This window comes from Anopheles ziemanni, chromosome 3 (genome assembly GCF_943734765.1).
Source record: "Anopheles ziemanni chromosome 3, idAnoZiCoDA_A2_x.2, whole genome shotgun sequence".
Taxonomy (NCBI): domain Eukaryota; kingdom Metazoa; phylum Arthropoda; class Insecta; order Diptera; family Culicidae; genus Anopheles; species Anopheles ziemanni.
The window spans coordinates 18,146,842-18,155,737 of record NC_080706.1 but is presented as its reverse complement, the minus strand read 5'-3'; positions in this window follow the sequence as shown (position 1 = coordinate 18,155,737).

Below are 8,896 nucleotides of genomic sequence, written 5' to 3'. Positions count from 1 at the left end.
TTTGGTTTTGACTTTCGGCACGGAACACTGGGAGGAACTTCTCGCAAACAACAAACGCAAACGCTGGCTTCTGTCTACACGCACCACGATCACAAACGCTCTTAGACGACGTCGACTGCTCACGGATGGGGCACGATGGTTTGTGATGTCTTTGGTAGTCCGTGTATAGAGGCTTTATAGTGAGCTGCCCCTCCAAACGATCCCTTCCGATGGGCGTATGGTTCGGCGGATGGTGCACCACGGTGGTGGAAAACCGCTGCAAACGAGCGAAAGCGAAAGTGAATGCGATGGAAATGAGCGGCATGATGTGGAAGAAATGGGGGAGATGGTGGAAGGCGGTAGTAAAATCTGTTCCAGTGCTAGTATCCATGGTGACGGATGGAGATACAGATGAAGAACATGTGGGAGAATTTAGGTAAACATGACATGTAAAAGAGGTTTCAGGCATGACGTATTTATGAGGATCATTGTTTAAAATGACCAATCATTCATAAAGGAAGTGTAGGTGTTGCAAAAAAAATAGAGATATTTAAGTTTTACCATTTAATAAAATGTTCCGATCAAGTAACATTTAGATATGTCGTGAGCCAATCAAAAATGCCGTCTATCATGCTTATGTAACTAAAATGATCATCGTTAAGAGTCTAGGAAAAAGCTATAACGTTACACCGCAATTGTAGTCCAAGTGTAATTGTCACCGGTAATGAGTGTCGAGTCTTTGATGTATCATTTCCATTTGGTCCAATTACATTTCCTTTCCAAATGTCTCCTCTATAATACTTTGCGTAGGAAAGCGAAGTCACAGACTTTTGTTGATAAATGGTTTGTTGGAAAATGCTCTCAAGCTTCATGTGTGCTAGAGCAGCGGAGATAATTGACGAGTTGTTTTCGGCAGTTTGATGAAGGGTCCAATTTTTTGTTGGGGGTTTGTGTGATACACTTACGCAAAAGGTTAGTCACACACAGTTGGGCAACTGCAGTCATTTTCGTTCCAAAGGCTACGGTTATCGGACGGGGGTACCCTGTTTTTCAATAAATCGATTTCTCGTGATGCAGACAGGTGATTTTCCACGCTTCGGAAACTGCACCCAGTGCACTTTGTCTACACACTCCCCCTCCGCAGGAGTTAGAAAGGCGCTCCTCGGTCTGCTCCTCGGTGACGAACGCCCATCGTGATCGCACGTGAGCAGTTTATTGATTAAAACGGACAGGCCTGCCCGACGACAGGCCGATTGCATGAGGAATTAGTCGCGGGCATCGCTGTCACCGCTTGCTGAAGCGAAGGCAGAAGAGTTGATCATCACCATCACCGAGGTCCGACTGGCCGGGCGTGTCCACCCCAAAGGGCCCGTGGCGAAAGCCATTTCTCTCGCGCCTGCTAACCTTCAGAGCTTCAGCGCTCCTTTGATGGCCGTGTGGTCATGCGGTCGGTAGCCCGTTGTGGTTTACAACCTACGGATCGAAGCTCCCGGTATCTGTGGCACTCGTTAGGTGCTATCGTTAAGCGATGGATTGAGGATCCGTACCACTTTCTTCCACCGAACAGGTTCCTGGGGTAATCGGTAGCCGTCACATCGACCTGTACGCCAATGAAGACGGGAGTTTCCCAGTTCGGGCAGTTACCGATGCATTGGCCTCAACTGGCCGATATCAATCAATAGTTGGTGAAAAGGTGCAATCGGCCTGAACCTGTTTGCCGTTGATTGCCCGGGGTTCGATTTTTGGGGACGGGATGTTTCGAGCCTCGGGGGGCAATTGTATCGATCTGATCTTAAGACTTTATAATCATTTGCTTACGTGAAGGAGATTATGAGCTATACAATGTAGTTTATTTATTAGATTTTCATTTTAAAATTGAAATGAATGAAGATGTTCGTAGGTGATTGCAAAATACTCTTAACTGGACAGAAATATTTCATGTGTGTTACATTGTCTCAACCTGACGATCGTTAACGTAAGTCAACAAAAGCAGGAAGTGTTCAAAACACCACGTTCGCTTTGGCATTAAAAGGAGAAGTGCAAACAGTGTGCCATCCATCCTGAAAAAGACGGCCACCAACCGGTTCGGAATGTGTCTTATTATTTTTCGATGCAAAACAGGTCGAATGCGCCCTCGGCACCGTACTTCAGGGAAGTGTTGCACCAATTCCGCAAAGCTAACGAGGTTCCTGTTTTCCTGTGCAGCGGATGGTTTTAAGAGTTCATCTTTCGAGTTGCGCACGACTGTTAATTGTAAATTGTACGATAACAGCGTAAATTGTTCGATTGATAGCAGCACCCGATTAAACAGGAACATATAATTGACCGATTAGATCAAGAGTGGTAATTATGAGTAAACTTTAATTAACTTTAACCCAAAGTGGGCTGACTATGAGGCAATGTGGCTTGAACCGTAAATAAAATACGGTAAAAACTAGAAAATGTTATTGCTGTTTTTATCAACTAGATCCAAAGCAGCTTGGTCTCAGTTTTGATTGTTTAGGAATCAAATTTTATGTTATGGATAGTCGTATGCAAAGTCACGTCATTCCAGCGGACAGGTTGTGGCCGTAAAAAACGGATCAAACCAGAGACGCGGTTCGCAATTATAATTTGCGATGGTGCATAACAGTGAAGACCGTGGCTTGGCGACCAGCATAATTGATACGATTGTGCATCGGGTTGCATGAAATTTTCGGTGAACAATATATATATCCTATCCGCCTACAATCTCCTTCCCAGCGGCACTTTTCTTGCACTCGAGACACCATCGTAATCATAATCGATGTACCAATTTCGAGCGATGAAAATAAGCGACTAATAACAGCGGTCTATACATCTTTCCACACTGGTTGGTTGTTCGTGAGCTCGTCGTAAGAGTTGGCACCATGTGAAAAATGGAGGCAAAAAAACGTAGCTCTCCAGCTTTTCCCAATTCGCCATTTTTCCTACCCCATTTTAGACTCATCGGTAAGGAATAGGAGGGAAACGATACCGAATGAGAGATGATCGCACCTTGCACAAAAGCATCACGTAATTGAAGCTGCGCTGGAACTGATGACGGCGAAGGGACCGGCACCGGCGCGATATGAGGCGCATATGCTCGAATTAGGGTCCCGCAAATGGCTAATGGCGATGGGAGATTCCACGCCGGTCGATGGAATCGATGTAGCACTTTCCACCTCGCGATCGCCGTAATGGCACGCGTGGCGCTGCAATAAAACCGTAAACAGCACCGATCACGGGAACAGTAGAAATTGTTCTTTGCCCTCGAACAGCAACGGCCATATGCCACTTTAACCCCGGCCATTCATTGGGATCCCCTTTGTAAAACCTCGGTCTTACGAGGCTCCTTATACTCTTTCTCCCTAGATCAGGGGTCGGCACTCGATTCCTGAAGAGGACCACATGATAACCCAAAGTCCGAAACCGCAGACCAAATTCCTAAACGAACGATAGGTTAATGTTTTGAAACTGATATGAAACAAGTGGAGCATCAATTTCGTAAGTCGAAACGAATCTCACAATTACATCAGACAAAGTATTTCAATTTTTTACTTTTAGCCATTAATTATTATACTTGAAATTAAACCGCTTCCAAACAAGCAATTTCTCAATATTGGTTGATCATATTTTGTTTCTCAATGGTTGTCGAAATTTGAATTCTTTTAACTAAGCTATTTACGAGGCTAGAATATTAGAGAACGATCAAAATTAAAAATGCGATCGAAAAGTATAATAAAAGAATACGAGGATGTCGCCTGGTACTAGACACCTCGTGCAACGTTTCAACGTACATTTATAGGAAAATCCGGTGAGACGTTGTGAACAAAGCTGGAACTGGCGGATCGGACATTGCCGACTCCTGCCCTAGTCCATTGTATATTTGCTTTGACATCTCAGCGAAAGCGACATGTAATAAAACTCATGATCAATTTTATCCAGAGAAGGAGTACCATTAAATTGACAGCATAAAGGAGTTTTCAAGATGAAATTGATAGTGTTTTCCCGACTCATGCAGCAGTCTTTCTTTCCACTTTTACGAAGCTCTCAGTAAAACAGAGCATTTTGTGCACCCTATCCAAGATATGTAGATCCCTATTTCTACAACAAACTAAACAGATCTGATTAGAAAAGATGACTCGCGAAGATAAATACGTTTGGTAGCAGGAAGGTGTTACGAGTTACGACCAAACCGATCGCTTTGAAGCCCGGAGACAAACATCTTTCCTAACCTGCAACGTTACAGCCTTTTGGGTTTCATAGTTGAGGGAAAAAATAGAAAATCTGCGAAAGCTTCACAGAGGGAAAACATAATTCCAAGCGCACACCAGAAGTTGTAGGGCTGTTTTCTTGTTTTGATCAAAGTCTAGCAATAATTTAACAGCTGTGTTGCATAAATATTAGACACAAAACGGGCGCATTACATGGATGCCACCCACGAGAAGTTGGCCAACGGACCACCGATTTTCAGCACCGATGTTTGAAACGGATTATGAGCTTAAGCCGATTTTATGGAGCTTGCACGTAGCCGGGCTGTTGTTAAGCGGTCCAACCGTCAATCATCGAGAGCGAAACGGACGTTGCTTGATGTGAAAGAGCCTAAGAGGTCGGAATTTCCAACGACTCCCAGACTTAGGTCGTTGGGGAGTTCAAAAGGCCAAACCATATTTTCCTACTACCAATACGGACTGAACGTTTGATAAGGTGTTGAAGTATGCAATAAAAAAATCAGCGCTCCATGGTTACACCTACCTCGAAGTTATGTTTATAATTAAATCTTCCTTGGCCGAGGCAGTTCATCGGCCTCTTCGGTTGTGTGAAGAAACATGGTTCGGGTGACCGCAGAAGTCACCCATGTGCATCGTGTGGTATGCGAAAAATGCAACCGAAAACCCCATGTGTTTTGGAGGCTTGAAATTAAATGCCCGCACCGGCTTTCCTCCTGCTGCACGAAATCGCGCCCGGTTTCGTATTTATGATTTTTTATTCACATTCATACGAGTTATTATGCACCGGCGTTTAATCACTTCGCGTTTGCATTTTATTTTCCCCCCAAAACCGTGGGATAACGGTGGCGCCTAATGGGTGCGTTATGAAAGTTAAAACACAACCTGTTGGTGGTTGGGAAAAAAATGGTCACGCGTGAAGTGTGTCGAAGTGTGTTTGCCTTGCGGTTTATTTTTGGCGTTTGCGTGCGCTTTGCAAGTAGAAAGAAAGGCCAAAACCTTCACCTGAAACTTCTTGATGAAGCCGTTGGCAATCTCGGAACTATTATTTTAGTATCTTTATCTGATATCAATAATCGCAGGTGGGCAATTAATGCATTGCATGTCAAACTTTTATCTTTTATTTTTAATTGATCAACCAACGCGACGAAAACGTGCTGCTTTTTCAATTCAAATATTTGTTTGAATATCCGTTATGTTCGTGGAACTAGGAAATCACAACACAATTTGTGAATTTTTTTAAGGTTCGAGGAAAACCATGCTTATGCAACCATTTGCATCCAATTAAACCACGAATCATGAAAATACTTAAAACAACAAACATTGTCATCCCGAACGCCTTGATTGCGTGCGGCCGAGCGTCGGATCGTGCCACTAATTAGCAGAAATGCTACAAAGTAAAAAAAGATAAAAATATAACGGCAACATATGTGGAAAACGTCGTGCCATGTGGTAACCATGGCCACCAGGTTGCATTTCGCGGAGACTTCGTGCGGCCTGCTCCCAGCGACGAACCCGTCGACCGTCGTTTGAAAAGCCGGGTCTTGCGGAAAACGGTATTTATCGATCTTTGGCCAGAGCGTACGGAGCCGGAAGCCGGAAGCTGAAGCCGGTTTGTTTGCAGTGTGGAAAAGTAGCGAAAACACATTGATCGTTTCGAGAACGGGAGAGACCAATCCCAGACGGTACGGGAACTTGTACGGTGTGGTTCGGTACTGTTGGAACGGAAAAAAAACCACTCCACCAAAGAGTGGTTAATCTGGGAGGGGCTTTGGAAAAAGGAGAAAAATTAAATGACCACTCGAGAGACTCGGTGGAAAGCGACGTTACGCAAGGAAATGTCAAGTTCAATGAGCGTCACAGCAAGACACCGGGTTCGTCGGACAGGCAGAACATGATTCACAACATAAACATGACCAGAACATGCAAAGTACACGTTTTCGTTCAAAAGAAAAGATAAAAGCGGGTCTGCAAGGTTATTGCGGATGTCTTCAACTTTGCTTAGACATATCCAATCGAAAAAGTACTGTCTCAAATATGGCGGATCAATGTTTGAGCTCGTTTAATTTGCGCACTTCAACCCCTCCCACCTTTGGCGCAGCACGGGAATGTAAGCACGCGAGCGGATATAGAGGAAAAGCAAAATAAGGAAGTCGACATGCGCACGTCTCGTTGTCATACTCGTTGCATGCGTTCGCACCAGCGTAAACGAAGACATGTCACAAACTGTCCATTTTTTCCACCATTTTCCCATCCTCTTCGATGCAATTGGGACGAACCATCCCATGCTCGCAATATAGCCCGTAGTCTACAGACGAGGAACCACGCTTGAAGATTGGCAGGAAAACGAATCACGTTGACAGTCGATCAACTGTGCGTTTGGGTCGGGTGGAGGCTGGGAAATTGGTGGGCTGCAGCATCTTGATCGTGGATTAGCGTTGTTTTCCACTTTTTATTCCTTTCGCTGCATTGAGACCCATCAACGGTCTGCTGACATAATTTATGTTGCTCAGGTTTGCCCTCAGGACGGGCAGCTCGCAAGGAAATTGGAGGAAAGAAAGTCGTCCTCCGCGCGTTGTTAGCGTGGTGGGTTCGTGCTTGGTTTCCTTAAGTGCACCCGGCAGCAGTGGGCCGTCTGGTCAACACGAAAAGTGAATGACGTTAGAGTGAAGGTGCAAAATTAATCATGAGGTGTAGTGTCATTTTCATAAGATATTTGACAACTGAAGAGACGAGCTGTTGAAAAAAAAAATCTTCATTATCAAGGATTTTCTCAGTAATCGTGAATAAAAAAAATTGAAAAATTGGTTTTTCTATCATTTTTCAAACCATGTTTTGTTGAAGCTGGCAAAATTACAAACGCAAAAATCATCGCACAAGCTTACATAAAACGTGCTGATCCACTTTCCGAACAATTCTCCATCACCCCGGAGGGCATAATATTAATCAGTTCGATCATCGGCGGCGAAAGGGTTCCCGAATCGCCATAAAACGTAAAAATTCAAACAGATTAAAAGTTTGGTTTTCGTTTTGTTTTAATCCATCCCCCCCAAAAGAAATTAGAAAGCTTTTCAGGGTTATTGCAGGCCCCAAATCGGGGCCAAAAATGGTGCGCCAAAAGTGCCACCAGCTGCCTCGGGCTGTAAACATCCGGTGAGTCGCCAATTCGATGTGTCTCTGGAGGTTTGCGGATTTTGGGGACGTAATTTGGCGCGCAATAGCCATCGAAACCGGTGCTGGCGTTAGCTACCGTCGATTGCATTTGGAACGGATACCCGCATCACCCTCGGGATATGCTTTTCACGCCGGTATCTCCGCGGGTTTGGCCAACATTTGGAACCCTGCTTTCATAACTCAAAACGAGCGCGCGCGCGCGCGAGGGAACGGGAGATCTTTTTCGTCGTTGCATAACCGGCCGAGGAAACGCGTTTTTAACCGCTTCCCCGGTTGTCGAATGAACACACGTTCACGGTTGCACCGGCGGTGCATCCGCTCCAGCATGCAGCGACGTTTACTTTCATTTTGTGTTTTCTAGTTCACTTTTTTATGCACATTTCTCCCATTCTCTTGCGCAGCGCGGTGGGTTCCATCCCGCGTGAGGCTGCTTGGTTTCCTAGTGCACATTAAAATGCATCGGAGGTGCATACCAGCACCAATGGGTGAGGGTGGTCGGGAGCTGTACGGAAGGTACACATCACGGTCACGTTTCGGTCGCGCAGTCTAACGAACCGTTTTCCGCAGGAAAGATGAAATAGTTTTGGCCTATTAGATTTGATTCAACCGTAGTAGTTACACAAATATTACTCATATTGTACAATCTTTCGCAAATACTTTTGTATGCTTCAGACAATATTCCTGTTGTGTATTTATGTATACGGAATTCCATGATAATTGAATAGTTTTTTTCCCTAAACCATAGTTTCCAAAGATAATTATTTCCATAAATAATTGATCTACTATTTACGGAAAAGAATTCGTTTCCAAATTTCATTTCAATGCGGTTGGAAAAACAGACAAAAGCTTAAATTAGTGTCGCTGTGAGAAGCGCTGATTTTTATGCTGAGGGAAAGCTCTTGGCCGAAAGCTTCTATCTTCCTTGCAACTTGCACTGAAAGCTCAAATTTTTCCTGTTTTCCAAAAATCGATGAACTAACAGTACAGATGTATACAAAGATGCATGCTATACTAAAAGAAGACTATTTGCTCGATTGCATTTGTTGATATCTTGCCATCCCTCTTGTCTGGAAAATTATGGTATTCTGTAAGAAATCGGCCGATGTTCACTGGAAAAATCAAACAAAATAAAAAAAACCAAATAGATAAATGTTCGTTAGAAACAACAACTTAGATGAAACCAAAAATTACAAATTAAACAAACCGTTACAACGGAACAATGTGCCTTACAGTTGGAATGTCCTTATCTAGTCCTTAGAAGAAGTATTGTTTTTTGAGTTAAAATAACTTCAAAAAGTTGTCTAGATTTGTTCAACAAGATTGGAACAACTCTTGGTAAGATCATTAGACACTTTTGTTTCATTCGTACCGCATCATCAATGTTAAATAGGATGCTCATACACAATGCCAGCTAAGTGTACCCTACGATAGTTACCTGGTCCAGTTAAACACTCTCGTAAAACTGCAATCTGTGACGGGTTTCATCTGTGTCAGTTCATTTGCAGGAGATTAAT